Here is a 7,262-nt window from a genome sequence, read left to right as displayed (position 1 = left end):
TCATATAGCGTTTAAAGTTTTTTTTTTTTTATACATTAAACACTGGCTATGCTAGTCTAATCAAGCACTTAATTAGACAAAATTGTTTTGATTTTATGCCATGTCAAATAGGATAAAAATTGATACAAAATATTAGCAATCTTGAATGAATATAGTTATCATGAACATAAAGAACATTGCACTGTTGTAACAAAATATTTGTGCAGCTATGTGTCTTAAATTGTAGGCCAATTGATTAAAAGTGTTTAAATCTGTTGAACATTTTAATGTACTTCATGTTGATTATTTATAATGTTAATTATAGCCAGAAACATATACACAGTACAGTGAAAAGATCCAGGGACTTGCTTTCAATATTTCTAACTACTTGTCTGTACCCACAAAAAAATCATATCTGTTGTGAGCATATAGTGACATCTTTAATCTAAGCTGAGTTGTAAGGGGAATAGATGCAAAATAATAGATCGACATGCCTGCAGCTTATCTGCTTAAAAATTGTGTTTTGTTAGTTCCCTGTCACAGCCTTTTCCATGACAGATAAAGGCTGGTATTCTTATGAGAAAAAGGTGAGAGGTAAAAAAAGAAGTCTTCTTTGTTTGGTTTCCTTATCACTGTATTTATTGATGTGCCATAACACGTAAAGCAATGATAGAGGAGTCATGTTATTTCCTGATCTTTTTTCATACATTAAAATATATATATATATATATAAAATATATATATAAAATATATATTAAAATAAAATATATATATATATATGAGAATATTATGAGGCTTCATAACATGTGAATCTTCCTTAACAGTTTATATACTTTATACTGAAATACATAATTCCATACAGTGAGGCTCATAGATTTGTCACGTTTTTTCCCACAGTATTTTAGTTGCTCCAAAAATAACTGCAAGACGCCAAATTGCTTTCTGTAAAAGCAAAGTACGAAATAAAGCATGAGTATATCGTAAAGCCTGTTTTCATTGTCTTTGTTAAGGAGTTGATTTTCTCCTTGATACTACACATACTCCCAGCACTCATATTTTTAATCTAAAAAATCTTTCCGTAAATGTTTTTTTCTCATGTTAATACATTACTCAGAATTTCCCATTCTCACCAAATGAAAATGTAAACTATTTTATAGAAGGTACTCATAAAGTAATGACAAAATAAGATGTTTATGTATCACCTTGTGGTGAGAAGGGCTCGTGGTGGTGCAAGTTTAGGTAAAAACTGTAAAAAACAATGCAGGAGGGATATTAATGGTTTTAAGTGTCAATCCTTTTTAATGAGGGAATGCCACATTTTTAGTTTGAGTTGATGCAGGTTGTGCATGTGCGAGCGCTAATTAATATCGTCGAGTGTCCACATCATGGCAACTGGAAGGCACCGGCTGTGTGTAGGGTGTAGGATTAGTGTGGGAGGAAAATGTGGAATGAAAGGAAAGGAAATTAAATGAAACAAAAGGAAATTAAATTGAAATCGATCGCTGTGGTGTGGAAAGGTGAACAAGGAAGACGAGTTGGGAGGCACCAGACTGCTAATCATTTAATAGGGAGGAGGACAGAGGGCTAGAAGAGCTCAGGGAGGTGGTAGTAGTTTCATCTGAACAACTGAAAAGGCAGAGCTGACAAGAGGGCGAGTGAGGCCAAGGTATCCTGGGAGTTGCAGAGACCAACAAAGGTGGCAGTTCTGGGTCCATGGGTACAAGATGGAGTTTGAGGATCAAAGTGGATTCAGTGGACTACATCTGTCAGATGCCCATTGGTCCTGACGACAACCAGGGAAATTCAATTAAAAGAAGATTGTGTGTGATTTTACCATTTCAAGTTTCAATTTTTAACATATGTATTGCTTTATGTATTGTTTTTTAAACTCCACGTACATCACTGTTTTTATGGATTATTTACCAGATGAACTGCACTGCACTTTTCTTACATTTATAACACTGCTGTGTGTTGGAAAATAAAACTATTAGGCACATTTTCTACACCAATTCTTTGTTGCTTGTGTAGTCATTGCCTTGCTTATCCTCAAAAATGACTATCAATGACCCCGTGTTCAAGTAGATTATGCCAGCTGCAGGCACCTGGGCTGTCTCACACCTGTATAATATCACCTATTACAAGCTTCAGATGTTGTGTGTACTCTGGCTGAGGGTGTAGCAGATTAATGTTTCAAGAGCTGTTTTCTGTGTGTACTTTGCAAAGAATAAGGAGGAGTGGTGGGTCTTTAATTCAAAAGTATGGTCTCGTGAGAAGGGGCTTGCTGTTTGTGAACTACTTTCATTTTCCATAGGTATTTATTTAACAGAATTTAACATGTTATAAGCGTACAACTTAATGACTTGACATACTGTATGGATTATGCAACATTAGTAATGTGAACATTTTTTATGAACATTTTTGATATGTTTGCTGTTGGTCAGCATTGGTCACCATAAGCTACTGTTCCATCAGAAATGTTGTGTCCAATATCTATGACAACATAAAAATAAAATTTTTCTCAGACATTACTACAAAATACATGGGGTAAGTAACATATTAAAAAATGTATCATTTTAAGGTGGAGTATTCCTTTAAAGGATTGAATGAATTAGAATTATATTATTTGTTGGGAGAATAAGGCATACTGCAATAATATTCTGTCACTTTTTAACTCAGTGGGGTTATCCATTAGTTTACTGAATGTGCATGCAACTTAGATGCTGTGTTTGACACCAGTATGTCTTTAACAATACACATTACAAAACAAAAGCCTATTCAAGCTTTTCTATTTGCAGCTTTTAGTAAATTCAAAATGCTGCAAGAATAGTTACGAGAACTAGAAAGGACTGCATAATTCCAGTTCTTAAGTCTTGATACTGGCTTTCAGGTAAGGTTAAGGCTAATTTCAAAAACTGCCTTAAATGATCAAAGCCCCATTTATCTATCTGAACTTATGATTACTTACAAACCAGACAGTACATTAGGATCTCAAGATGCTGGCAGACTAAAGATTCCAAGGATTAGAAAAAAAACAATGGGAATGCTACCGAGCCTCAAGGTTGTGGAACTATGTGCCTGCTGCTATAAAAGATGCTTCTTCAGTCTCAGCGTTTAAATTCAGGCTGAAGAGTCAATATAATCTGGCATACCCTGATTAGTGTCACTTATTTACTGTGCATACTGCATCTGTGATTGTTAGTCATTTCTATAAATGTAGTATATGAGTAATGCAATAATTCTTAACAGCTACAAACTCTTCTCTATTCTGTTTCTCTTCCTGAAGTCCTGTTGTAGCACCTGGTGCTAGTACTTTACTTCCAAGCTGTTTTCCTGGCCATAGAAAGACATCTGAGAGCATTGAATTCAATGGATGGAAATATTCTGTTGCATATTAAACAGCCCAGCACAGACTTTACTGTACAATGCCCAAGAGGGGGTGGGCGGCCAGTTTGTGTGCTGTAGAAAGCCTTGGAAAAAAATTGCTTCTTACTACTGCTGTACCTTTTCTGTTGTTCAGTGACCAAAACAGAACACAGCAGTCCAGATGCAGTTTTACTAGCATTTTATAGGCTTTGAACTTAACACTCTTTAATTTATATTAAACAGTTTTAATCATTAACCTAACATTTTATTTGCCTTTTAATTGCTTCAGTGCATTGCCGGAGGAATAAAAATATTGTTTCAATGTAGACCCTAAATCTATTTTAGAGCTTGCATCATTTAGGTCAGCATTGACTAGTGTGTATTTATAATTAATGTTCTTTTTAATTCCTGTGGATGGTTGCCCAGCTAGTGAGACATTGCCAGAAGTGTAGATTCCTCTAGGGTGATAAAGGCAAAGGGCAGTGTAGCAGACAATAAAAAGTATCAATAATCAGTTATCAATACATCTTTGTGGTTTCTGCTTCAGATTAATTTGTCAACATATTTTATTTATGCAATAGTTACACACATAAACATTTAATGTGTAATTTAACATTAAAATTATTAATGTAAAATGCTTGTTCCTAATAAAAGCTAATGTATTATGGTACACACAAATGATGAAGCAGTGTAAGCATTCAGTGATGAACTAACTACAAAAAATAGAAAAGAGACAGAAGCAGGTTCAAAAAGGGCATCATTTAATTGCTTAATGGACTTATTTTATTAATAATAATAAGGATTTTTTCATAATTTTTATATTGTTTATTTGATATGGCATTCATACATTTTTTTTTGTGTTTTCTTCCCATTTTGTTATGATTTAATATTACAGTTTTAATATTTCTCTGATGTTCTTGCTGACATTTTGTGCTTGTTTTCTGCTGCAGCTCATCACCATTTTTAAAATTGTAGTAGTGGTCGTCTTGTTGTGGCAACATGCACCATTACCATCATGTGATCTCTGCACTTCTTATAGTGTAATGTCATGTAAATTATTCAAGTCTTTTGGCATCCAATTTTGTGGGCAAATCTTAAGTAAATAAATCCCCATGTTAGTAGGGCATGATTTCTTAGGTCCAGTCCTTACTAATACGTTTTGTTTTAAAAACGCATACATTTGTCCACGTTTTTACCTTTTGTCCACACTACCCCGTTGTCTTTGACCCCTTAAAATAAAGATTTTTAAAAATGCTTTCCAGAGCCATATACTTCTGAAAATGTACAATCAGCTTTTGGCTTCCTTGGAAACTTGGGACATCGAGTTTGGAGGTTCCTTTACAAGGGCAGTCGGTTCCATCTCAGAACCCATTATTGTCTCTAGTAAAGGAAAGAGTCACTTACTCCCATTATTGTGACTGGGAACTCGTGGAAGGTGGTCCTGGCATTCTTGAGGTTGGTAGCAACTTCCTTACAGTGCTGATCCTCATTCACTTGGCAGCTTTCTTTTCAGCAAGCTGAAACACAAAGTTGACAGCACGCCATTAGTTAACCGTTTTCACAGCTACAGTCTGTGAGATTTTCAGCAAAACTTTTAAGTGACTTTGGCACCTTGACAGTGCGTACCTCGTTATTGTTTGCATTGACGAGCATTTTATCAACGAGGCCATCCAGCATCCATCCAACAAGATACTACTGTTTATATGGATCTCAGACCCAGAACGCTGGCCAGTTATCTTCATAATACTGTGAGCTCCCACGTGCTTTTATTTCTCACCAACACATTTTCCATTGAACACAACAAAAATACACAATCACAAGATTTTTAAGCTTCCTCTGCACTATTGGTGAGTGTCTCCTGCTACCTCCCAACTACGACTCCCCAAGGTGATGAGGCTACGTGCTTCTTTTAAACCAGAGCCCGGGACTGCTTCCCGTGTCACTGCATTAATCTTCTGGAACACTTCCAGGTCGGGTGGATACCAGAGCAGTGCTCCCCCTGGCAGAGCCCTTTGGCAGCACCATAGGACAGGGCTGCACTTCTGAACTCCAATTTCCATGCCAACCTGCTAGTTTCCTAACTGGTATCAGCCCAAAGGACCACTGCCACCTGTTGTGTAATGGAATGAACTTCTCCTGGAATCTACCAACTCGCAGTCCATACAATGTTCTTCGTTCCCACCTAGAAATAAGATTGCATGGCATCCCGGCCAGGTTGTAATTCCACTCCTGCCATTCTTTCATTAACGTGTTAAGGCCGAGCAAGTAATCACCCTGCATCCAAGCCTGCAAGCCTGACCATCCTCGTTGATGTTTGCAATCAATGTGTGTTATATATATATATATATATATATATATATATATATGCTCAAAAAATTAAAGGAGCATTTTTAATCAGAGTATAGCATCAAGTCAATGAATCTTCTGGGATATTAATCTGGTCAGTTAAGTAGCAGAGGGAGTTGTTTATCAGTTTCAGCTGCTTTGGTGTTAATGAAATTAACAACAGGTGCAGTAGAGGGGCAACAATGAGAGTGACTTACGGCACCATTTGGGACTGGCCATTTGGCTGTATGTCAAATTGGCCATATGTCAGTCAGTAAGTGTACTGATCATTGCAAATGAGGCTCCATTAGTCTGGTGTGGGTCACTGGTACTTTAACTGCTGATACGGAGTAGGAGAAACCAATATTTCAGTCTTGGCTACCTTTTTGCAGTGAGCCGCATAACACGTTTGAACTGCAGCACAGCTGTTATCATGCCATTCACTCCTCCTCCCCTGCATTCTGGAACTGACACACAACTGTGCTCCAAAACACTCCACAGGGGAAGCACTTGTCACTCGTATGTTGGTGCTTCACAGCGATCAGTCGATACATAAGGGGAGAAAGTTTGTGAAGTGTAGTGGAATTGAAGAAATCTGTTGTAAAAGGAAAGTTTTCTTAAAATGTAGGCATATTGCTTGGAAAAATGTAAGAAGTTACTTGAGAATTCACAAAGTATCCCATACCAAAATAATTGCTGAAGCTTTGGTCTTTTTCATTTTGTACCCACTTATCAGTAAAACAAAACTGGAGGGAACGTTGACCGTAAGTATGAATGGCCTCAACTAAATCGGCCATAAATAAGCGCATGAGTGTATATAAAAACTTTCTGTAAAATCTTTTATAAAAATTCAGTGTTCTGCCATTGTTATCACAACTGCATTGAGTTTTGGATGTAAAAAGCCTTACAATGGTGCTCACTTTGAAAAGTTCCATAAAATGATTGTTAATTGACTGGGACTGAATAACCCTTTGATGTACTTTTCATGATTGCATAAAGGAAACAAATGTACATTGTGTCGCCAATTTGTGCAGTAAATATGGCTTTTCTTTGTAGGCTGCTCTTAAACAAGAGCATACTGCTCATTGCAAATAAGCACGGCTATTCATCATCTGAAAATATTACTTTTTTTTTATTTATTCATGAAAGGTTTACCTCACAATTGACTATTGTAAAGAATGAATGGACACTATTACTGAAATGAGTTTTGGCTCACTGCAATCCTATACAGTGGAAACTCAGGTCACGACCATAATTCGTTCCAAAACTCTGGTCGTAACGCGATTTGGTCATGACCCGAAGTAATTTCCCCCATAGGATTGTATGTCTGCGGTGGGTTGGCACCCTGCCCAGGATTGTTTCCTGCCTTGTGCCCTGTGTTGGCTGGGATTGGCTCCAGCAGACCCCCGTGACCCTGTGTTCGGATTCAGCGGGTTGGAAAATGGATGGATGGATGGATGGATTGTATGTAAATACAATTAATCCGTTCCAGACCGTACAAGCTGTATGTAAATATTTTTTTTTAAAGATTTTTAAGCGCAAATATAGTTAATTATACCATAGAATGCACAGCGTAATAGTAAATGAAATGTAAA

The sequence above is a fragment of the Erpetoichthys calabaricus genome, chromosome 4 (assembly GCF_900747795.2).
Source record: "Erpetoichthys calabaricus chromosome 4, fErpCal1.3, whole genome shotgun sequence".
Lineage (NCBI taxonomy): Eukaryota > Metazoa > Chordata > Cladistia > Polypteriformes > Polypteridae > Erpetoichthys > Erpetoichthys calabaricus.
The sequence above is the reverse complement of the archived record's forward strand: the minus strand, read 5'-3'. Positions refer to the sequence as shown.